This window comes from Dipodomys merriami, unplaced genomic scaffold (genome assembly GCF_024711535.1).
Source record: "Dipodomys merriami isolate MVZ:Mamm:240054 unplaced genomic scaffold, mDipMer1.0.p SCAF_75, whole genome shotgun sequence".
In the NCBI taxonomy this organism is placed as follows: domain Eukaryota; kingdom Metazoa; phylum Chordata; class Mammalia; order Rodentia; family Heteromyidae; genus Dipodomys; species Dipodomys merriami.
The window spans coordinates 1441761-1465211 of record NW_027206346.1 but is presented as its reverse complement, the minus strand read 5'-3'; positions in this window follow the sequence as shown (position 1 = coordinate 1465211).

Here is a 23451-nt window from a genome sequence, read left to right as displayed (position 1 = left end):
TGAGGGTGAGCGCTAGGGTGAGGGTGAGGTTTAGGGTTAGGGGTAGGGTTAGTGTTAGGGTGATGGTGAAGTTTAGGGTTAGAGTTAGGGGTAGGATGAGGCTGAGGTCGAGGGTTAGGGTTGGGGTTAGTGTTAGATTTAGGGCTAGGGTGAGGGTTAGGTTGAGGGTGAGGGTTAGGCTTAGGGTAAGGGTTAGGTTTAAGGTAAGGGCTAGGGTGAGTGTGAGCGTTAGGGCTAGGGTTTGGTTTTGGCTTAGGGTTAGGCTGAGGGTGAGGATGAGGGTTAGGGTTAGTGTTAGATTAAGTTTTAGGGTTAGCGTTAGGGTTAGGGTGAGAGTTAGGGTTCAGTTATGTTTATGGTTAGGGTGAGGCTTAGGGTTAGGTTTAAGGTGAGCTTGAGGTTTAGGGTTACGTTGAGCTTTAGGGTTAGGGTTAGGGCTAGGGTGAGGGTTAAGGTTAGGGTTAGGGTGAGGGTAAGGATGAGGTTTAGGGTTAGGATTAGGGTTAGGGTGAGGGCTAGGGTGAGGTTGAGGGTTAGGGTTAGTGTTAGATTAAGGTTTAGGGTTAGGGTGAGAGTTAGGTTGAGGGTTAGTGTTATGGTGAGGGTGATGATTCGGGTTAGGGTGAGGGTTTGGTTTAGGATTAGGGTTAGTGTGAGGCTGAGTGTTAGGATTAGGGTTAGGGTTAGGTTTCCGTTTAGGATTAGTGTTATTGTTAGGGTTAGGGTTAGAGTTATGGTGAGTGTGAGGGTGAGGGTGAGGGTTAGGTTTAGGGCGAGGTTTAGGGTCAGGGTTAGGATTAGGGTGAGGTTAAGGGTGAGGGTTAGGGTAAGGATGAGGGTTAGGGTTATGGTTAGGGTGAGAGGTAGGGTTTGATTATGTTTAGGGATAGGGTGAGGATTATGGTTAGAGTTATGGTGAGCATGAGTTTTAGGGATACGGTGAGGGTTAAGGTTAGGGTTAGGGTGAGGGTAAGGATGAGGATTAGGGTTAGGATTAGGGTTAGGGTGAGGGTGAGGGTTAGAATTAGGCTTAGCATGAGAGTGAGTGTTAGGATTAGGGTTAGGGTTTGGGTTAGGTTTAGGGTTAGGATTAGTGTTATTGTTAGGGTTAGGCTTAGAGTTGTGATGAGGGTGAGGGTGAGGGTGAGGGTTAGGGATAGTGATAGGGTGAGGTTTAGGGATAGGGTTTGGATTAGGGTTTGGGTGAGGGTGAGATTTAGGGTTAGATTTAGGGTTATTTGGAGGGTTAGGTCGAGGGTTAGGGTTTGGGTTAGTTTTAGGGTTAAGGTTAGGGAGAGGTTTAGGTTGAGGTTTTGTGTTATTGTTAGGGTTAGGGTTAGGATTAGGGTGAGGGTGAGGGTGAGTGTGAGGGTTAGGGTTAGGGTTAGGCTTAGACTAGGGTTAGGCTGAGTGTGAGGGTTGGGGTGAAGATTAGGTTTAGGGTGATTGTTAGGTTTAGGGCTAGGATGAGTGTCAAGATGTGGGTTAGGATTATGATTAGGGTTAGGTTGAGGTCTAGGGTTAGGGTGAGGGTCAGGTTAAGGGTTAGGCTTAGGCTTAGGGTTAGGCTGAGCGTGAGGTTGAGGGTCAGGTTTAGGGTTAGGGTGATTGTTAGGTTTACGGTTGGGTGAGGGTTGGAATGAAGTTTAGGGATAGGGTGAGGGTTAGGGTGATGGTGATAAGGGTAAAGGTGATGTTTAGGTTGAGGTTGAGGGTTAAGGTAAGGTTGAGGGTTAGGTTAAAGTTTGGGGTTAGGGTAAGGGTTAGGGTTAGGGTTAGGGTGAGGGTTAGATTTAGGATTAGGATTAGGGTTAGTGTGAGATTTAGGGTGAGGATGAACTTTAGGGTTAGGGTGAGGGTGATGGTTAGAATTAGGGTTAGGGTGACGGATAGGGTCAGCGTGAGGATTAGGGTTAGGTTTAGGGTTAGGGTGAGCTTTAGGATTAGGGTGAGGTTTAGGGTTAGTGTGACTGTTAGTGTTAGGGTTAGAGTTAGTGTTAGGGTGAGGGTATGTGTTAGGGTGAGGGTTTGGGTTAGGGTGTGGGTTATTGTTCGTGTGAGGGTTAGGGTTAGGTTTACGGTTATTGTTACCTTTAGGGTTAGGATTACGGTTATGGTGAGGGTGAAGGTTAGGGTTAGGGTTTGGGTCAGGTTTAGTATTAGGGTTAGTGTTAGAGTTAGGGTTATGTTGAGGTTGTAGTTTAGGGGTAGATTTAGGGTTAGGGTAAGGGTTAGGTTTAGGGTGCGCATTAGCGTGGGGGTGACAGTAAGGGTAAAGGCGAGGGTTAGGCTGAGGGTGAGGGTTATGGTAAGGTTGAGGGTAGGGTTAGGGTGAGGCTTAGTGTTAGCTTTAGCGTCAGGTTGAGGATTAGATTGAGGATTAGTGTTAGAGTTAGTGTGAGGTTTAGGGTGAGGATGAGGGTTAGGGTTAGGGTGAAGGCTAGGGTGAGGGTGAGGGTTGGGGTTAGTGTTAGGCTGAGGTTTATGGTTCGGGTGATGTTTAGGGTGAGTGTGAGGGTTAGGGTTAGGGTGAGGTTTAGGGTTATGGTTAGAGTTAGGGTTAGTTAGGGTGAGGTTGAGGATTAGGGTTAGATTTAGGGTTAGTTTTAGTGTGAGGTTATTGTTAGCATTAGGTTTAGTGATACAGTGAGCGTAAGTCTTAACTTGAGGTTTTGGGTCAGGGTGACGGTTGTGGTTATTGTGAGCTTTAGGATTAGGGTTAGGGTTATTGTTAGGGTTCAGTTTAAGGTTATGGTTATGGTGCGGGTGCGGATGAGTGTTAGGGTTAGTGTTAGGGTGAGGGTGAGGTTTAGGGTTACAGTTAGGGTTAGGGTGAGGATTGGGATTAAGGTTAGGCTTAGGCTTAGGCCGAGCATGAGGGTGAGTGTTAGGGTTCATGTTTGGGTGAGGGTTAGGGTTAGTTTAGGATTAGGGTGAATGTTAGTATGAGGTTTAGGGTTAGGATAAGTGTAAGGGTGAGGGCTAGGCTGAGGGTTAGAGTGAGGGTTAGGGTTAGGGATAGGGTGAGGTTTAGGATTAGAGTTAGTGTGATGGTGAGTGTGAGGGTTAGGATTAGGGTTAGGGTTAGTATTAGAGTTAGGATGAGGGTTAGGTTTTGGGTTAGGGTGAGGGTGAGTCTGAGGATTAGGGTTAGGTTTTGGGTTAGGTTTAGGGTTAGTGTTAGTGTTAGGGTTAGGGTTAGGGTTACAGTGAGGTTTGGGGTTAGGTTTAGGTTTAGGCTTAGAGTTAGGGTGAGGGTTAGGATGAGGATTAGGTTTAGGTTTAAGGTTAGGGTGAGGGCTAGGGTGAAGGTGAGGATTAGGGTTAGTGATAGGGTAACGTTTAGGGTTAGGGTTAGGGTTCGGGTGAGGGTTAGGATGAGCGTTAGGTTTACGGTGAGGGTGAGGGTTAGGGTTAGGTTGAGGTTTAGGGTTTGGATTAGGGTTTGGGTGAGGTTGAGTGTTAGCATTAGGGTTAGGGTTAGGGTTAGGGTTAGATTTAGAGTTAGGATTACTGTTATTGTTTGGGTTAGGGTTAGAGTTATGTTGAGAGTGATGGTGAGGGTGAGGATTAGGGTTAGAATTAGGGTTAGGTTTAGGGTTAGGGTCAGTGTTAGGGTGAGGGTGCGGTTTATGGTTAGATTTAGGTTTAGTTGGAGGGTTAGGTCTAGGGTTAGGATTAGGGTAACTGTTAGGGTTAAGGTTAGTTTCAGGGTTAGATGGAGGTTTAGGGTTAGGGTTAGTGTGAATTTTAGGGTGATGATGAGGGTTAGGGTTAGGGTGAGGTTTATGTGTAGGGTGATGCTTAGGGATAGTGTGAGGTTTAGTGTTAGGGTTAGGATTAGTGTTAGGGTGAGGTTAAGTGTTAGGGTGAGGGTTAGGGTTAGGGTTAGGGTTATGGTTAGGGTGAGGCTAAGGGTTAGGGTTAGGGTTATTGTTAGCGTTAGTGTTAGGGTTAAGGTTATGGTGAGGGTGAGGGTGACGGTTAGGGTTAGGGCTAGGATGAGGTTTAGGGTTAGGGTTAGGGTGAGGTTTAGTGTTAGAGTTAGGTTTAGGGTGAGGCTGAGAATGATGGTTAGGGTTAGGATTAATGTTAAGGTTAGGGTTAAGGTGAGGGTTAGGTTGAGGGTGAGGGTTAGGGTTAGGGTTAGTAGTAGGATTAGGGTTTGTGTTAGGGTGAGTGTGAGGGTTAGGGTTAGGATTAGGGATAGGCTTAGGTTTAGGCTGAGGTTGAGGGTGAGGGTAAGGGTTAGGGTGAGGTTTAGGGTTAGGTTTAGGGTGTGTGTGAGGGTTAGGGTTAGGCTTAGGATTAGGATTAGCCTGAGGGTGAGGGTGTGAGTTAGGGTTAGGATTAGTGTTAGGGTGATGTTTAGGGTTTGGGTTAGGGTTAGGGTGAGGTTGAGGTTTAGGTTTAGTGTTAGGGTTAGGGTGAGGTTTAGGTTCAGGGTTAGGGTAAGTGTTAGTTTTAGGTTTAGGGTTAGAGTGGGAGTCAGGGGGAGGGTTAGGGTTAGGGTTAGTGTTAGGGATAGGATTTGGGTTAGAGTGAGGGTGAGTGTGTTTTAGGTTTACGTTTAGGGTTAGGCTTACGGTTAGGCTGAGGGTGAGTTTGAGGTTGACGGTTAGGGTTAGCCGGAGGTTTTTGGATGAGGGTTAGGGGTAGGATTAGAGTTAGAGTAAGGGCTAGGGTGAGTGTGATGGTGAGGTTTAAGGTTAGGGTTAGGGTTAGGGGGAGGTTTAGGGTTAGGGTTAGGGTTAGAGTTACGGTTACGGTGAGGATGAGGTTTAGGGGTACAGTTAGGGTTAGGGTGCGGGTTAGCTTGGGGGTGACGGTAAGGGTAAAGTTGAGGGTTAAGCTGAGGGCGATGGTCACGGTAAGGGTTAGGGTTAGGGTTAGGGTGAGGGTTAGTTTTAGCTTTAGGGTGAGGGTGAGAGTTAGATTGAGGATTAGTGTTAGGGTTAGTGTGAGGTTTAGGGTGAGGATGAGGGTTAGGCTTAGGGTGAGGGCTAGGAAGAGACTGAGGTTTAGGGTTAGTTTTAGGGTGAGGTTTATTGTTAGGGTGATGGTTAGGGTTAGTGTGAGAGTTAGTGTTAGTGTTAGAGTTAGTGTTAGGGTGAACGTAAGTGTTAGGGTGAGGGTGAGGGTTAAGGTGAGTGTTATGGTTAGGGTGAGGGTTAGGATTGTTTTTAACATTAGGGTTAGGGTTACGGTTATGGTGAGGGTGAGGGTGAGGCTTAGGTTTAGGACTAGTATGAGGTTTAGTTATAAGGTTAGGGTTAGGGTTAGGGTCAGGATGAGGTTTAGTGTTAGAGTTAGGGTTAGGATGAGGCTGAGTCACCCTCAGGTGACTCAGGATTAATGTTAGGGTTAGGCTTAAGGTGAGGGTTAGGTTGAGGGTGAGGGTTAGAGTTAGGGTTAGGAGTAGGATTACAGTTAGTGTTTGGGTGAGTGTGAGGGTTAGGTTTAGGGTAAGGGTGAAGTTTAGGGTTTGGCTTAGGATTAGGAATAGGGTTAGGGTTAGGGTGAGTGTGAGGTTTAGGGTTAAGTTTAGGGTTAGGCTTAGGGTTAGGCTGAGGATGAGGGTTAGGTTTAGGGTGAGGGTTAGGGTTAGGTTTATGGGGAGGGTTAGGATGAGGGTTAGGGTTAGGATTAGTGTTAGAGGTTGAGGTTTACTGTTAGGGTCAGTGTGAGCTTTAGGGTAAGGTTTAGGGTTAGGGTTCTGGTGAGTGTGAGGTATAGGATTAGAGTTAGGGTTAACCTGAGGCTGAGTGTGAGGCTTAGGGTTAGGGTTAGGATTAGGATTATGGTAAGGGTTAGGGTGAGTGTGAGGGTTAATGTTCTGGTTAGGGTTAGGCTTAGGGTTGCACTGAGGGTGAGAGTGAGGGTTAGGATTAGGATTAGGGTTAAGGTGAGGGTGATTGATTGTGTTAGGTTAGGTTTAGGTTTAGGTTAAGGGTTAGGCTAAGGATGAGGTTGAAGTTGAGGGTTAGGGTTAGGGTATGGTTTAGGGTAAGGGTTAGAGGGAGGCTTAGGATGAGGGTTAGTGTTAGGTTTAGGGTTAGGGTGATGGTGAGGGTGAGGGTTAGGCTTAGTGTTAGGGTGAGGGTTAGGATGAGGTTTAGGATTGGGTTAGGGTGAGAGGTAGGGTTAGGGTGAAGGTTAGGGTGAGTGTGAGGATTAGGGTTAGGGTTAGGATTAGAATTAGAGTAAGGATTAGGGTGAGTTTGAGGGTTAGGGTTAGGGTTAGGTTTAGGCTTAGGTTTAGGCTGAGGCTGAGGGTGAGGGTGAGGGTTAGGGATAGGTTTGGGTGGGGTTTAGGGATAGGGTTAATAGGTTGGGGATTAGTATGATTGTTAGGGTTAGGGTGAGTATTACTCTTATCGTGAGGGTGAGGGTGAGTGTGATGGTTAGGGTTAGAGTGATAGTTAGGTTTCCTTAAGTTTAGGGGTAGGGTGAGGGTTAGGGTTAGGGTGAGCGTCAGTGTTAGTGTTAGGTTGAGGTTTAGGGTTAGGGTAAGGATGAGATTTAGTGTTAGGGTTCGTGTGAGGGTTAGTGTGAGGATTAGGGTTACAATTAGGTTTAGGGTGAGGGCTAGGGTGAGCGTGAGGATTAGTGTTTGTTTTAGGGTAAGGTTTAGGGTTAGGGTTAGGGTTAGGGTGAGGGTAAGGATGAGGGTTAGGGTGAGGGTAAGGATGAGGGTTAGGGTTACGGTGAGGGTGAGGGTTAGGGTTAGGGTGAGGTTTACGGTTAGGATTAGGTTTAGGGTGAGGTTGAGTGTTAGCATTAGGGTTAGGGTTAGGGTTACGGTTAGGTTTAGGCTTAGGATTAGTGTTATTGTTAGGGTTAGGGTTAGAGTTATGCTGAGGGTGAGGTGAGGGTTAGGGTTAGGGTTAGGGTTAGGGTTGGGGCAAGTTTTAGGGTGAGTGTTAGGGTTAGGGTGAGGGTTATGGTTAGGGTGAGGGTTAGGGTTAGGGTTAGGATTATTGTTAGCATTAGGGTTAGGGTTTCCGTTATGGTGTGGGTGAGGGTTAGATTTAGGTATAGGATGAGGTTTGGGGATAGGGTTATGGTTAGGGTTAGTGTCAGGTTGAGGTTTAGTGTTAGAGTTAGGGTTAGGGTAGTCTGAAGGTGAGGGTTAGGTTTAGGATTAATGTTAGGGTTAGGCTTAAGTGAGGGTTAGGTTGAGGTTGATGGTTAGAGTTAGGGTTAGGAGTAGGATTAGGGTTAGGTTTAGGGTGAGTGTGAAGGTTAGGGTTAGGGTTAGGGATAGGCTTAGGGTTAGGCTGAGGTTGAGGGTAAGGGTTAGGGTTAGGGTTAGGTTTAGGGTGAGTGTGAGGGTTATTTCTAGGATTAGGGTTAGGGTGAGGGTTAGTGAGTGTGTTATTGTTAGGTTTAGGGTTAGGCTTAGTGTTAGGCTGAGGGTGAGGTTGAGGGTGAGGGTTAGGTTTAGGGTTATGGTTAGGTTGAGGTTAGGGTTAGGGTAAGTGTGAGAGTTAGGGTTCAGGTTAAGTTTAGGGTTAGGTTGAGGGTTAGAGTAAGGGTTAGGGTGAGGGTAAGGTTTAGGGTTAGGTTGAGGGTTAGGGTTCGGATAAGGGTGAGGGTGAGGGTGAGGTTTAGGTTTAGTGTTAGGGTGAGAGTTAGGATGAGGTTAGATTTAGGGTTAGGGTGAGAATTAGGGTTCGGTTATGTTTAGAGTTAGGGTGAGGGTTAGGTTTAGGGTTAGAGTTCGGTTGAGAGTTAGGGTTAGGTTTAGGGTTAGGGTGAGGGTTAAGGTTAGGGTTAGGTTGAGATTAAGGATGAGGATTAGGGTTAGGATTAGGGTTAGATTGAGGGCTTGGGTGAGGGTGAGGGTGAGGGTTAGGGTTAGTGTTAAATTAAGGTTTAGAGTTAGTGTTATGGTTATTGTGAGGGTTAGTTTGATGGTCAGGGTTACCGTGATGGTGAGGATTAGGCTTAGTGTTAGATTTAGGGCTAGGATTAGTGTTATTGTTAGGGTTAGGGTTAGAGTTACGGTGAGGGTGAGGTTGAGGGTGAGGGTGAGGGTTGGGGTGAGGTTTAGGGTGAGGTTTAGGGTTAGGGATAGGATTAGGATTAGTGTAAGTGTGAGGTTTAGGATTAGATTTAGGGTTAGTTGGAGGGTGAGGTCGAGCGTTAGGGATAGGGTTAGTGTTAGTGTTAGGTTTAAGGATAGGGTGAGGGTTAGGATGAGGTTTAGGGATATGGTTAGGGTTAGGGTTAGGATTAGGGTGAGGGTGAGGGTGACTGTGAGGGTTTTTGTTAGGGTTAGGCTTAGGCTAAGGTTTAGGCTGAGGGTGAGGGTGGGGGTGAGATTTAGGTTTAGGGTGATGGTTAGGGTTAGGGTTAGGGTGAGGTTTAGGATGAGGGTTAGGCTTAGGCTTAGTGTTAGGCTGAGCATGAGGTTGAGGGTGAGGGTTAGGGTTATGGTTATTGTTAGGGTTACGGGGAGGGTGAGGGTTAGGTTGAGGGTTAGGGATAGGGTTAGATTTAGTATTAGGGGTATGCTGAGGGTGAGTGTGACAGTTATGGTGGGGGTTAGGCATAGGCTTAGGGTTAGGCTGAGGGTGAGGGTGGGGGTGAGGGTTAGGGTTAGGTTGATGGTTTGGGTTATGTTTAGTGTTATTGTTATGGTTAGGCTTAGAGTTACTGTGAGGGGGAGGGTGCGGGTGAGGGTTAGGGTTAGAGTGAGGGTGAGGTATAGGGTTAGAGTTAGCGTTAGGGTGAGGCTGAGGGTGAGGGTTAGGGTTAGGGTTAGTGTTAGAGTTAGGGTTACGGTGAGGGTTAGGGTGAGGTTGAGGATAAGGCTTAGTGTTAGGATTAAGATTAGGGAACTGTTAGGATGAGTGTGAGGGTTAGGGTTAGGGTTAGGGTTAGGCTTAGGGTTAAGTTTAGGGTGAGGCTGAGGGTGAGTGTTAGGGTGAGGGTGAGATTTAGGGGTGGGGTTACGGTGGGAGTTAGGGTTTGGGTTAAGTTTAGGGCCCAAGTGACGGTTAGGGTTAGGGTTACAGTGAGGTTGAGGGTTAGGGTTAGGTTGAAGATTAGGGTTAGGCTTAGGATTAGGGTGAGGGTTAGTGTAAGTGTTAGGGTGAGGGTTAGGGTGAGGATTAGGGTTATGATTAGGGTTCGGGTGAGGGCTAGGGTGTGGGTGAGTGTTAGGATTAGTGTTTGGTTGCGGTTTAGGGTTAGGTTTAGGGTGAGGTTTAGGATAAGGCTTAGGGTTACAGTGAGGGTGAGGGTTAGGGTTAGGGTGAGGTTTAGGGTTAGTATTTGGGTTAGGGTGAGGGTGAGTTTTAGGATTATATTTAGGGTTAGGGGGAGGGTTAGGTCAACGGTTAGTGTTAGGGTTAGTGTTAGGGATAAGGTTAGGTTGAGGGTTAGGTTGAGGTTTAGGTTTAGGGTTAGGGTTAGCATTAGTGTTAGGGTTGGGCTATGTGAGGGTTAGTGATAGGGTTAGGGTTAGGATTATGCTGAGGGTGAGGCTGGGGGTGAGGATTAGGGTTAGGGTGATGGTTAGGGTAATGGCTAGGGTAAGGGTGAGGGTAAGGGTAAGGGTTAGGCTTAGGCTTAGGTTTAGGCTGAGCATGAGGTTGAGGGTGAGGGTTAGGGTAAGGGTGATGGTTAGGTTTACAGTTAGGTTGAGGGTTAGGATGACGTTGAGGGTTAGGGTGAGTATATTGGTAAGGGTAAACCTCACGTTGAGGCTGAGGGTGAGGATTAAGATAAGGGTGAGGGTTAGGATTAGGTTTAGTGTTAGTGTTAGGGTTAGAGTGAGGGTTCAATTAAGCATTAGGGTCAGGGTTACGGTTAGTGTGAGGTTTAGGGTGAGGATGAGGTTTAGGGTTAGGGTACGGGTGAGGGTTAGAATTAGCGTTAGGTTGAGTGCTAGGGTGAGGGTTAGGGATAGGTTTAGGTTTACGATTTAGATTAGTTTGAGGTTGAGTGTGAGGTTTAGGGTTAGGGTTAGGGTTAGGCTTAGGGTTAGGGTGAGGGTTAGTGTTAGGGTTTGGGTTAGGGTTAGGTTGAGGCTGAGGCTGAGGGTTATGGTTAGGGTTAGGATTAGGGTTAGGGTTAGTGTTATTGTTAGGGTTTTAGGGTTAGATTTACAATGAGGTTGAGGGTGAGGGTTAAGTTAGGGTGAAGTTTAGGGTTAGAGTTAGGGTTAGGGGGAGGGTTAGTGTGAGGTTTAGGGTTAGAGTTAGTGTTAAGGTGAGGGTGTGTGTTTGGTTGAGGTTTAGAGATAGGCTTAGGGTTAGGATTAGGTTTAGGGTGAGCATGAGTATTAGGGTTAGGTTGAGGGTTAGGCTTAGGCTTAGGGTTAGGCTGAGGGTGAGAATGGGGGTGAGGATTAGGGTTAGGGTGATTGTTAGGGTTAGTGTTATTGTTAGGGTTAGGGTTCGATTTTCGGTGAAGATGAAAGTACGGGTGAGGGTTATGGTTAGGGTTAGGGTGGGGTTTAGGGTTAGGTTTAGGGTTAGGGTGAAGGTGAGGGTGAGGTTCAGGGTTAGATATCAGGTTAGGGTGAGGGTTAGGGTTAGGGTTAGTGTTAAGGTTAGGGTGAGGATGAGGTTTAGGGTTAGATAGAGGGTTAAGGGGAAGGTTAGGGTTAGGGTTAGGGTTAGGATTGCGTTTAGGGTGAGGTTTAGGTTTAGGGTTAAGGTTAGGGTTAGAATTACAGTGAGGGTGAGGGTGCAGGTTAGTGTGAGGTTTAGGGTTAGAGTTAGGTTTAGGGTTAGGCTGAGTGTTAGGGTTAGGGTTAGTGTTAGAATTAGGGTTATGGTGAGGGTTAGGGTGAGGGTGAGGGTAAGGCTTAGTGTTAGGATTAGGATTAGGGTAAGGCTTATTGTGAGTGTGAGGGTTAGGGGTAGGGATAGTGTTAGGCTTAGGGGTAGGCTGAGCATGAGGTTGAGTGTGAGCGTTAGGGTTAGGGATAGGGTGAGGTTTAATTTTAGGGTTAGGGTTAGAGTTAGGGTTAGGTTGAGGGTGAGGTTTAGGGATAGGTTTCGGGTCAGGGTGGGGGTTAGGGTTAAGGTGAGGGTTAGGGTGAGTGTCAGGGTGAGGGTTAGGCTTAGTTTGAGAGTTAGGGTTCGGGTTAAGTTTAGGGTTAGGGTGAGGGTTAGGTTAATGTTTACAGTGAAGGTGAGGATTAGGGTTAGGTTGTGGGTTAGGGTTAGGGTTATTGTTAGTGTGAGGGTTAGGATGAGGGTTAGGGTTAGGATTAGGGTTAGGGTGATTCCTAGGGTGAGGGTCAGGTGTTGGGTTAGGGTTATTGTGAGGTTTAGGTTTAGGGTTAAGGTTAGGGAGAGGGTTAGGTTGAGGTTTAGCGTTATGGTTATGGTTAGGGTTAGGATTAGGATGAGGGTGAGTGTGAGTGTGAGGGTTATGGTTAGGGTTAAGCTTAGGCTTCGGGTTAGGCTGAGTGTGAGGTTGGGGGTGAAGATTTGGTTTAGGGTGGTGGTTAGGGCTAGGGCTAGGATGAGTGTCAAGATGAGGGTTAGGATTACGATTAGGGTTAGGGTGAGGTCTAGGGTTAGGGTGAGGGTTAGGGTAAGGGTTAGTCTTAGGCTTAGGCTTAGGCTGAGCGTGAGGTTTAGCGTGAAGTTTAGGGTTACGGTGATGGTTAGGTTTACGGTTAGGGTGAGTGTTGGGATGAGGTTTAGGGTTAGGGTGAGGGTTAGGGTGATGATGATAAGGGTAAAGTTGATGTTTAGGTTGAGGTTGAGTGTTAAGGTAAGGGTGAGTGTTAGGTTAAAGTTTGGGGTTATGGTAAGGGTTAGGGTTAGGGTTAGGGTGAGCGTTAGATTTAGGATTAGGATTAGGATTAGGATTAGAGTGAGGTTTAGGGTGAGGATGAAGGTTAGGGTTAGGATGAGGGTGCTGGTTAGAATTAGGGTTAGGGTGAGGGCTAGGGTCAGGGTGAGGATTAGGGTTAGGTTTAGGGTTAGGGTGAGGTCTAGGATTAGGGTGAGGTTTAGGGTTATTGTGAGGGTTAGTGTTATGGTTAGCGTTAGTGTTAGGGTGAGGGTATGTGTTAGGGTGAGGTTTAGGGTTAGGGTGCGGGTTATGGTTCATGTGAGGGTTAGGGTTAGGGTTAGGGTTATTGTTACCTTTAGGGTTAGGGTTACGGTTATGGTGAGGGTGAGGGTTAGGGTTAGGGTTTGGGTCAGGTTTAGTATTAGGGTTAGTTTTAGAGTTAGAATTATGTTGAGGTTGAAGTTTAGGGGTACATTTAGGGTTAGGGTAAGGGTTAGGTTTAGGGTGCGCATTAGCGTGTGGGTGACGGTAAGGGTAAAGGCGCGGGTTAGGCTGAAGGTGAGGGTTACGTTAAGGGTGAGGGTTAGGGTTAGGTTAAGGGTTAGTGTTAGCTTTAGGGTGAGGTTGAGGATTAGATTGAGGATTGGTGTTAGGGTTAATGTGAGGTTTAGGGTGAGGATGAGGGTTAGGGTTAGGGTGAAGTCTAGGTTGAGGGTGAGGGTTGGGGTTAGTGTTAGGCTGAGGTTTATATTTCTGGTGATGTTTAGGGTGAGTGTGAAGGTTAGGGTTAGGGTGAGGTTTAGGGTTAGATTTAGGGTTAGTGTTAGTGTGAGGTTAGTGTCAGTGTTAGGGTTAGTGTTATGGTGAGCGTAAGTCTTAGGGTGAGGGTTTGGGTCAAGGTGACGGTTATGGTTAGGGTGAGCCTTAGGATTAGGGTTAGGGTTATTGTTAGGGTTCCGTTTAAGGTTATGGTTATGGTGCGGGTGCGGGTGAGGGTTAGGGTTAGTGTTAGGGTGAGGTTTAGGGTGAGGGTGAGGTTTAGGGTTACAGTTAGGGTTAGGGTAACGATTGGGATTAAGGTTCGGCTTAGGCTTAGGCTTAGGCTTAGGCCGAGCATGATGGTGAGTGTTAAGCTTCGTGTTTGGGTGAGGGTTAGGGTTAGGTTTAGGGTTAGGTTGAATGTTAGGATGAGGTTTACGGTTAGGATAAGTGTAAGGGGGAGGGCTAGGCTGAGGGTTAGAGTGAGGGTTAGGGTTAGGGATAGGGTGAGGTTTAGGATTAGAGTTAGGGTGAGGGTGAGTGTGAGGGTTAGGATTAGGGTTAGGGTTAGGATTAGAGTTAGGATGAGGGTTAGGGTTTGGGTTAGGGTGAGGGTGAGGCTGAGGATTAGGGTTAGGTTTAGGCTTAGAGTTAGGATGAGGGTTAGGGTTTGAGTTAGGGTGAGGGTGATTCTGAGGATTAGGGTTAGGTTTAGAGTTAGTTTTAGGGTTAGTGTTAGTGTTAGGATTAGGGTTAGGGTTAAATTGAGGGTTGGGGTTAGGGTTAGGGTTAGGCTTAGAGTTAGGGTTAGGGTTAGGATGATGATTAGCTTTACAATTAGGGTTAGGGTGAGGGCTAGGGTGAAGGTGAGGATTAGGGTTAGTGATACTGTAACGTTTAGGGTTAGGTTTAGGGTTAGGGTGAGGGTTAGGATGAGCGTTACGGTTACGGTGAGGGTGAGGGTTAAGGTTAGGGTGAGGTTTAGGGCTTGGATTAGGGTTTGGGTGAAGTTGAGTGTTAGCATTAGGGTTAGGGTTAGGGTTAGGGGTAGATTTAGGGTTAGGATTACTGTTATTGTTTGGGTTAGGGTTAGAGTTATGTTGAGATTGATGGTGAGGGTGAGGATTAGGGTTAGAGTTAGGGTTAGGTTTAGGGTTAGGGTTAGTGTTAGGGTGAGGGTGAGTTTCATGGTTAGATTTAGGTTTAGTTGGAGGGTTAGGTCTAGGGTTAGGATTAGGGTAAGTGTGAATTTTAGGGTGAGGATGAGGGTTAGGGTTACAGGTTAGTTTCAGGGTTAGGTTGAGGTTTAGGGTTAGGGTTAGTGTGAATTTTAGTATGAGGATGAGGGTTAGGGTTAGGGCGCGGTCTAGAGAGAGGGTGAGGTTTAGTGTTAATGTTAGGGTGAGGTTTATGATTGGGGTGATGTTTAGGGTTAGTGTGAGGTTTAGTGTTAGATTTAGGGTTAGTGTTAGGGTGAGGGTAATTGTTAGGGTGAGGGTTAGGGTTAGGTCGAGGCTTATGGTTAGGGTGAGGCTTAGGGTTAGGGTTAGGATTATTGTTAGCGTTAGGGTTAGGGTTAATGTTATGGTGAGGGTGAGGGTGAGGGTTAGGGTTAGGGCTAGGGTTAGGGTGAGGTTTAGTGTTAGAGTTAGGGTTAGAGTGAGGCTGAGGGTGAGGTTTAGGGTTAGGTTTAATGTTAGGGTTAGGCTTAAGGTGAGGGTTAGGTTGAGGGTGAGAGTTAGGGTTAGGGTTAGGAGTAGGATTAGGTTTTGTTTTAGGGTGAGTGTGAGGGTTAGGGTTAGGATTAGGGATAGGCTTAGGGTTAGGCTGCGGTTGAGGGTGCGGGTTAGGGTTAGGGTGAGTTTTAGGGTGAGGGTTAGGGTGTGTGTGAGGGTTAGGTTTAGGCTTAGGATTAGCCTGAGGTTGAGGGTGTTGGTTAGGGTTAGGCTTAGCGTTAGGGTGACGTTTAGGGTTTGTGTTAGTGTTAGAGTTAGGGTTAGGGTGAGGTTGAGGTTTAGGTTTAGAGTTAGGGTTAGGGTGAGTTTTATGTTGAGAGTTAGGGTAAGGGTTAGTTTTAGGTTTAGGGTTAGAGTGAGAGTTAGGGGGAGGGTTAGGGTTAGTGTTAGGGATAGGATTTGGGTTAGAGTGAGGGTGAATTTGTGTGTTAGGTTTAGGTTTAGGTTTAGGCTTACAGTGAAGCTGAGGGTGACGTTGAGGTTGACGGTTAGGGTTAGCAGGAGGTATAGGATGAGGTTTAGGGTTAGGATTAGAGTTAGAGTAAGGGCTAGGGTGAGTGTGAAGGTGAGGTTTAAGGTTAGGGTGAGGGTTAGGGTGAGGTTTATTGTTAGGGTTAGGGTTAGATTTACAGTTACGGTGAGGATGAGGTTTTGGTGTACAGTTAGGGTTAGGTTGCGGGTTAGCTTAGGGGTGAAGGTAAGGGTAAAGTTGAGGGTTAGGCTGAGGGTGATGGTTACGGTAAGGTTTAGGATTAGGGTTAGGGTGAGGGTTAGTATTAGCTTTAGGGTGAGGGTGAGGGTTAGATTGAGGATTAGTGTTAGGGTTAGTGTGAGGTTTAGGGTGCGGATGAGGGTTAGGCTTAGGGTGAGGGCTAGGAAGAGGGTGAGGTTTAATGTTAGTGTTAGGGTGAGATTTAGGGTTAGCGTGATGGTTAGGGTTAGTGTGAGGGTCAGTGTTAGGGTTAGAGTTAGTGTTAGGTTGAAGGTAAGTGTTAGGGTGAGGGTTAGGGTTAAGGTGAGTGTTATGGTTAGAGTGAGGATTAGGATTGTTTTTAGCATTAGGGTTAGTGTTACGGTTATGGTGAGGGTGAGGGTGAGGCTTAGGTTTAGGACTAGGATGAGGTTTAGTTATAAGGTTAGGGTTAGGGTTGGGGTCAGGGTGAGGCTTAGTGTTAGAGTTAGGGTTAGGATGAGGCTGAGGGTGAGAGTTAGGTTTAGGATTAATGTAAGGGTTAGGCTTAAGGTGAGGGTTAGTTTGAGGGTGAGGGTTAGAGTTAGAGTTAGGAGTAGGATTAGGGTTAGGGTTTGGGTGAGTTTGAGGGGTAGGTTTATGGTTAGGGATAGGCTTAGGTTTACACTGCGGTTAAGGGTGAGGTTTAGGGTTAGGGTTAGGGTTAGGATTACGAATAGGGTTAGGGTAAGGGTGAGTGTGAGGGTTATAGTTAGGTTTAGAGTTAGGCTTAGGGTTAGGTTGAGGATGAGTGTGAGGGTGAGGGTTAGGGTTAGGGTGAAGGTTAGGTTTAGGGTTATGGGGAGGGTTAGGATGAGGGTTAGGGTTAGGATTATTGTTAGAGTGAGGGCTAGGAAGAGGTTGAGGTTTAGGGTTAGGGTTAGTGTGAGGTTTAGGGTTAGGTTTAGGGTTAGGGTTAGGGTGAGTGTGAGGTATAGGGTTAGAGTTAGGGTTAAGCTGAGGCAGAGTGTGAGGCTTAGGGTTAGGGTTAGGATTAGGATTATGGTAAGGGTTAAGGTGAGGGTGAGTGAGTGTGTTAGGTTAGGTTTAGGTTTAGGTTAAGGGTTAGGCTAAGGATGAGGTTGAAGGTGAGGGTTACGGTTAGGGTAAGGTTTAGGGTAAGGGTTAGGGGGAGGGTTAGGATGAGGGTTAGGGTTAGGATTAGGGTTAGGGTGATAGTGAGGGTGAGGGTTAGGCTTGGTGTTAGGGTAAGGGTTAGGATGAAGTTTAGGATTAGGGTTAGGGTGAGGGTTAGGGTTAGGGTGAAGTTTAGGGTGAGGGTGAGGATTAGTTTAGGGTTAGGACTAGGATTAGAGTAAGGGTTAGGGTGAGTTTGAGGGTTAGGGTTAGGGTTAGGTTTAGGCTTAGGGTTAAGCTGAGGCTGAGGGTGAGGGTGAGGGTTAGGGGTAGGGTTAGGGTGGTGTTTAGGGATAGGGTTATTGTTAGTTTGGGGATCAGTGTGAGTGTTATGGTTAGAGTGAGTATTACGGTTATGATGAGGGTGAGGGTGAGTGTGATGGTTAGGGTTAGGGTGAGAGTTAGGGTTCGGTTAAGTTTAAGGTGAAGGTGAGGGTTAGGGTTAGGGTGAGCACCAGTTTTAGGGTTAGGTTTAGGGTTAGGTTTAGGGTAAGAATGAGGGTTAGTGTTAGGGTTCAAGTGAGGGTTAGGGTGAGGATTAGCGTTGCGATTAGGGTTAGGGTGAGGGCTAGGGTGAGCGTGTGGATTAGGGTTTGTTTTAGGGTAAGGTTTAGGGTTAGGGTTGGGGTTAGGGTGAGGGTTAGGATGAGGGTTAGGGTTACGGTGAGGGTGAGGGTTAGGGTTAGGATTAGGGTTAGGGTGAGGTTGAGTGTTAGCATTAGGGTTAGGGTTAGGTTAGGGTTAGGTTTAGGGTTAGGATTAGTGTTATTTTTAGGGTTAGGGTTAGAGTTATGGTGAGGGTTAGGGTTAGTGTGAGGGTGAGGTTTATGTTTAGATTTAGGTTCAGTTGGAGTGTTGGTTCGAGGGTTAGGGTTAGGGTTAGTGTTAGGGTTAAGGTTGGGGTGAGGGTTAGGTTGAGGTTTAGGGTTAAGGTTAGGTTTAGGTTTAGGATTAGGTTTAGGGTGAGGGTGAGTGTGAGGTTTAGGGTTAGGGTTAGGGTTAGGCTTAGGGTTTGGCTGAGGTTTAGGGTGGGGTGAGGATTAGGGTTAGGGTGATGGTTAGAGTTAGTGTTATGATGAATGTTAGTGTTAGGATTAGGGTTAGAGTTAGGGTTAGTGTGAGGATGAGGTTTAGGGGTAGAGTTAGGGTTAGGGTGAGGGTTAGCCTAAGAGTGAAGGTTAGGGTATCGTTGACAGTAAGGATAAAGGTGAGGGTTAGGCTGACGGTGAGGGTTACAGTAAGGGTGAGGGTTAGGGTGAAGTTTCAGGTGAGGGTGAGGTTTAGATTGAGGATTAGTGTTAGGGTTATTGTGAAGTTTAGGGTGAGGATGAGGGTTAGGGTTAGGGTGAGGGCTAGGGAGAAGGTGAAGTTTAGGGTTAGTGTTAGGGTGAGGTTTAGGGTTAGGATAATTGTTAGGGTTAGTGTTAGGGTTAGGGTTAGTGTTAGGTTGATGGTAAATGTTAGGGTGAGAGTTAGGGTTAGGGTGAGTGTTAGGGTTAGGGTGAGGGTTAGGGTTAGGGTTAGGATTATTGTTAGCATTAGGGTTAGGGTTTCAGTTATGGTGGGGGTGAGGGTTAGATTTAGGGCTAGGATGAGGTTTAGTGGTAGGGTTATGGTTAGGGTTAGGGTAAGGTTGAGGTTTAGTGTTACAGTTAGGTTTACGGTGAGTCTGAGGGTGAGGGTTAGGTTTAGGATTAATGTTAGGGTTAGGCTTAAATGAGGGTTAGGTTGAGGGTGATGGTTAGAGTTAGGGTTACGAGTAGGATTAGGGTTAGGGTTAGGGTGAGTGTGAAGGTTAGGTTTAGGGTTAGGGATAGGCTTAGGGTTAGGCTGAGGTTGAGGGTAAGGGTTAGGGTTAGGGTTAGGGTTAGAGTGAGTGTGAGGGTTATTGTTAGGATTAGGGTTAGGGTGAGGGTTAATGTGTGTTTTATTGTTAGGTTTAGGGTTAGGCTTAGGGTTACGCTGAGGGTGAGGTTGAGGGTGAGGGTTAGCGTTAGGGTGAGGGTTAGGGTAGGGTTAGGGGGAGGGTTAGGAAAAGGGTTAGGGCTAGGGCTAGGGTTGGGTGAGGGCTAGGGTCACGGTGAGGTTTAGGGTTATGGTTAGGTTGAGGGTGAGGGTTAGGGTAAGTGTGAGAGTTAGGGTTCAGGTTAAGTTTAGGGTTAAGTTGAGGGTTATGGTAAGGTTTAGGGTGAGGGTCAGGTTTTGTGTTAGGTTGAGGTTTAGGTTTCGGATTAGGGTTAGGCTGAGGGTGAAGGTGAGGTTTACGTTTTGTGTTAGGGTGAGAGTTAGGATGAGGGTTAAAGTTAGGGTTAGGGTGAGAATTACTGTTCGGTTATGTTTAGGGTTAGGGTGAGGGTTAGGGTTAGCGTTAGGGTTAGGGTTCGGTTGAGAGTTAGTGTTAGGTTTAGGGTTAGTGTTAGGGTTAGGGTTAGGGTTAGGGTCACATTGAGGGTTAGGATTAGGGTTAGGGTTAGGGTTAGACTTAGGGTTATGCTGAGGGTGAGGGTGTGTGTGAGGATAAGAGTTAGGGTTAGGGTTAGGCTTAGGGTTAGAGTTATTGTTATTGTTATGGTTACTGTTAAGTTTGCGGTGAGGGTGAGGCTGAGGGTGTGGGTGACGTTGAGGGTTATTGTTAGGGTGAGGTTTAGGGTGAGGATGAGGTTTCGGGTTAGAGTTAGGGTTAGGGTGAGGGTTAGGTTGAGGTTTAGGGTTAGGGTTAGTGTTAGGGTTAGGGTTAGAGTGAGTGTTAGGGGGAGGTTTAGGGTTAGGGTTAGGGTGAGGGATAGGATTAGGTTTACGGTGCGGATGAGTGTGTTTGTTAGCTTAGGTTTAGCGTTAGGCTTAGGGTTAGGCTGAAGGTGAGGTTGAGGGTGAGGGTCAGGGTTCGGGTTAGGGTGAGGTTTAGGGTTAGGGATAAGGGTAGTTTGAGGTTTAGTACGAGGTTTAGGGTTAGAATTTGGGTAAGGCTGAGGGCTAGGCTTACATTGAGGGTTAGGATTAGGATTAGGGTTAGGGTTAGACTTAGGGTTAGGCTGAGGTTGAGGGTGGGTGTGATGATTAGAGTTAGGGTTAGGGTTAGGGTTAGGGTTAGGGTTATTGTTAGTGTTATGGTTAGGGTTAAGTTTGGGGTGAGGGTGAGGCTGTGGGTGAGGGTTATGTTTATGGTTAGGGTTAGGGTTATTATTATTGTTAGGGTTAGAGTTAGATTTATGGTGAGGGTGAGGATGCGGGTGAGGTTTAGGTTTAGGGTTAGTGTGGGGTTTACCGTTAGGGTTAGGATTAGGGTTCGGGTGAGGTTTAGGTTTAGGTTTAGATTTAGGGTTAATGTTAGTGTGAGGGTTAGTGTTATCGTTAGTGTTAGTGTAACAGTGACATTAAGACGTAGGGTGAGGTTTTGGGTTAGGGTGAGTGTTATGTTTAGGGTGAGGGTGAGGTTTAGGGTTAGGGTTAGGGTGAGGTTTAGGGTGAGGATTTGGTTTAGAGTTAGAGTTAGGGTTAGGGTAAGGGTTAGGTTGAGGGTTAGGGTTAGGGTTAGTGTTAGTGTTAGGGTTAGGGTGAGAGTTAGGGCGAGGTTTAGGGTTAGTGTTAGCGTGAGGGTTAGGATTTGTGTTAGCATGCGGGTGAGTGTGTGTGTTAGGGTTAGGTTTAGGGTTAGGCTTAGGGTTAGGGTGAGGGTGAGGTTTAGGGTTAAAGTTAGTGTTAGGGGGAGGGTCAGTGTGAGGTTTATGGTTAGGGTTAGTTTTAGTGTTAAGGGGAGGATGAGGTATAGGTTGAGGTTTAGGGATAGGGTTAGGTTTAGTATAGGGTTAGGGTGAGGGTGAGTGTGAAGGTTAGGGTGAGGGTTAGGCTTAGGCTTAGGTTTAGGCTGAGTGTGAGGGTGGGGGTGAGGATTAGGGTTTGGGTGATGGTTCGGGTAAGGTTAATGTTATTGTTAGGAATAGGGTTAGAGTTACGGTGAGGGTGATGTTGCGGGTGAGGGTTAGGGTTAAGGTTAGGTTGGGGTTTCGGGTTAGGTTAGGGTTAGTGTGAGGGTGAGGTTTAGGTTTAGATATAGGGATAGGGGGAGGGTTAAGGGGAGGGTTAGGCATAGGGTTAGTGTTCGGGTTAGGGTGAGGGTGAGGGTTAGGTTGAGGTTTAGGGTTATAGTTAGGGTTAGGGTTAGTGTGAGGGTTAGTGTTAGGGTTAGGGTTAGTGTTAGGGTGAGGGTAAGTTTTAGGGTGAGGGTTTTGTTTAGGGTGAGGGTTATGGTTTGGGTGAGGGATAGGATTAGGATTAGGGTTATTATTAGGTTTAGGTTTAAGGTTTTGGTTATGGTGAGGGTGAGGGTGAGGTTTAGGTTTTGTGTTAGGGCTAGAGTGAGGGTTAGGATGAGGGTGAGGTTTACGGTTGGATTTAGGGTTAGGGTGCAGGTTTGGGTGAGGTTTAGGGTTAGGGTTAGTGTTAGGGTTAGTGTTAGGGTGAAAGTTATGTGGAGGATTAGGGTTAGGTTAAGGTTAGGGTTAGGTTTAGGGTTTCGGTTACAGTGAGTGTGATGGTTAGATTAAGGTTAGGGTGAGGGTGTGGTTTAGGGTTAGAATCAGGGTTAGGGTGAGGCTGAGGGTGAGGCTGAGGTTTAGGGTTCGGGTTATGATGAGTTTTAGGGTTAGGTTTAGGTTGGGTGTGAGGGTTATGGTTAGGGTTAGGGTTAGCCTTAAGTTTAGGCTGAGGGTTTGGGTGAGGATGAGGGTTAGGTTTAGTTTGAGGGTTAGGGTTAGGGTTAGGGTGAGGTTTAGTGTTAGGGTTAGGGTAAGAGTTATGGTTAGTGTGAGGGTGAGATTTAGAGGTAGAGTTAGTTTTAGGCTGTGAGTTAGTTTGAGTGTTTGGGTTAGGGTGAGAGTTAGGGTAGGGGTGACGGTAAGGGTAAACGTGAGGGTTAGGCTGAAGGTGATGGTTACGGTAAGGTTGAGGGTTAGGGTTAGGGTGAGTGTTAGGGTTAGGGTTAAGGTGAGAGTTAGGGTTCGGGTTAAGTTTAGGGTTAGGGTGAGGATTAGAGTAAGGGATATGGTGAGGGTGAGGGTTAGGATTAGGTTGAGGGTTATGGTTAGGTTGAGGGGTAGGTTTAGGGTTAGGGTTATTGTTAGGGTTAGGCTTAGGGTTACAGTTAGGGTGAGGGTGAGGGTGAGGGTGAGGGTTAGGTTTAGGATTAGGATGAAGTTTAGGTTTAGAGTGAGGGTTAGAGTTAGGGTTAGTGTGAGAGTGAGGTTTAGGGATAGAGTTAGGGTTAGTGTTATTGTTAGGGTTAGGGTTAGGGTGAGGGTTTGGGTTAGAGTTAGGCTTAGGCTTAGGTTTAGGCCAAGCATGAGGGTGAGGGTTAGGGTTAGGGTTAGGGTGAGGGTTAGGGTTAGGGTTAGGGTGAGGGTTAGGATGAGGTGTAGGTTTAGGATTAGTGTTAGGGTGAGGATTAGGGTGAGGGTTAGGTTTAGGGATAGGGTTAGGCTTAGAATTAGGGTTCAGTTGCGGGTCAGTGTGAGAGTCATGGTTAGGGTTAGGTTTATTGTTAGAGTGAGGGTTAGGGTTAGGGTTTGGGTTAGGGTGAGGGTGAGGCTGAGGATTAGGGTTAGGTTTAGGGTTAGGGTTAGAGTTAGGGTTAGGGTTAGAGTTAGGGTTAGGGTTAGGGTTAGGGTTAGGCTTATTCTTAGGATTAGGCTGAGGGTGAGGGTGGGGTTGAGGATTAGGGTTAGGTTTAGGATTAGGGTTATTGTTAGTGTTATGTTTAGGGTTAAGTTTGCACTGAGGGTGTGCTTGAAGTTGAGGGTTATGGTTATGGTTAGGGTTAGGGTTAGTGTTATTTTTAGGGTTAGGGTTAGATTTACGGTGAGATTGAGGGTTGGGGTGAGTGTTAGGGTTAGGGTGAGGTTTAGGCTGAGGTTTAGGGTTAGGGTTAGGGTGAAGGTGAGCTTTAGGGTTAGAGTTAGTGTTATGGGGATGGTTAGGTTGAGGTTTAGGGATAGGGTTAGATTTAGTATTAGGGGTATGGTGAGGGTGAGTGTGACAGTTAGGGTGGGGGTTAGGCATAGGTTTAGGGTTAGGCTGAGGGTGAGGGTGGAGGTGAGGATTAGGGTTAGGGTGATTGTTTGGGTTAGGGTTAGTGTTATTATTACTGTTAGGCTTAGAATTACTGTGAGAGGGAAGGTGCTGGTGAGGGTTAGGGTTAGTTTTAGGGTGGGGTTTAGGGTTAGGGTTAGGGTTAGTGTGAGGGTGAGGTTTAGGGTTAGAAATAGGGTTATGGGGAGGGTTAGGATGAGGGTTAGTGATAGGGTTAGTGTTAGAGTTAGGGTGAGGCTGAGGGTTAGTTTGAGGTTTAGGGTTATGGTTTTGGTTAGATTTACTCTGTGGGTTAGTGTTAGGGTTAGGGTTAGTGTTAGGGTGAGGGTAAGTTTTAGGGTTAGAGTTTGGGTTAGGGTGAGTGTTTGCATTAAGGTGAGGGTTAGGATTAGTGTTAGGGTTATTGTTAGGGTTAGGTTTAGGCTTTTGGTTTCCGTGAGGGTGAGGGTGAGGTTTAGGTTTAGGGTTAGGATGAAGTTTAGGGTTAGGGTTAATATTAGGGTTAGGGTTTGGGTGAGAGTTAGGTGAAGAGTTAGGGTTAGGGTTAGGCTTAATGTTAGAGTTAGGTTTAGGGTTTCGGTTAAGGTGAGGGTGAGCTTCAGTATTAGGGTTAGGGTGAGTGTGAGGATTAGGGTTAGAATTAGGGTTAGAGTGAGGCTGAGCAGGAGGGTGAGGGTTAGGGTTATGGTTAGGATTAGGATTAGGGTTAGGGTTAGGGTGAGTGTGAGGGTTATAGTTAGGGTTAGGGTTAGCCTTAGGTTTAGGCTGAAGGTTTGCGTGAGGGTGAGGGTTATGTTTAGTTTGAGGGGTAGGGTTAGGGTCAGGGTGAGTTTTAGTGTTAGGGTTATGGTTAGAATTATGGTTAAGGTGAGGCTGAGGTTTAGGGTAGAGTTAGTTGGAGGGTGAGGGTTATGGTGTGAGGGTATGGTGAGGGTTAGGGTAGGGGTGAAGGTAAGGGTAAACGTGAGGGTTAGGCTGAGGGTGAGGGTTACGGTAAGGTTGAGGGTTATGGTTAGGGTGACCGCTAGGGTTATGGTTAGTGTGCGAGTTAGGGTACAGGTTAAGTGTAGGGTTAGGATGAGGGTTAGGGTAAGGGTTACGGTGAGGGTGAGGGTTAGGTTTAGGTTGAGGGCTAGGTTGAGGCTGAGGGTTAGGGTTAGGGATAGGGTGAGCGCTAGGGTGAGGGTTAGGGTGAGGGTTAGGGTTAGGGATAGGGTTAGGTTTAGGATTAGTGTTAGT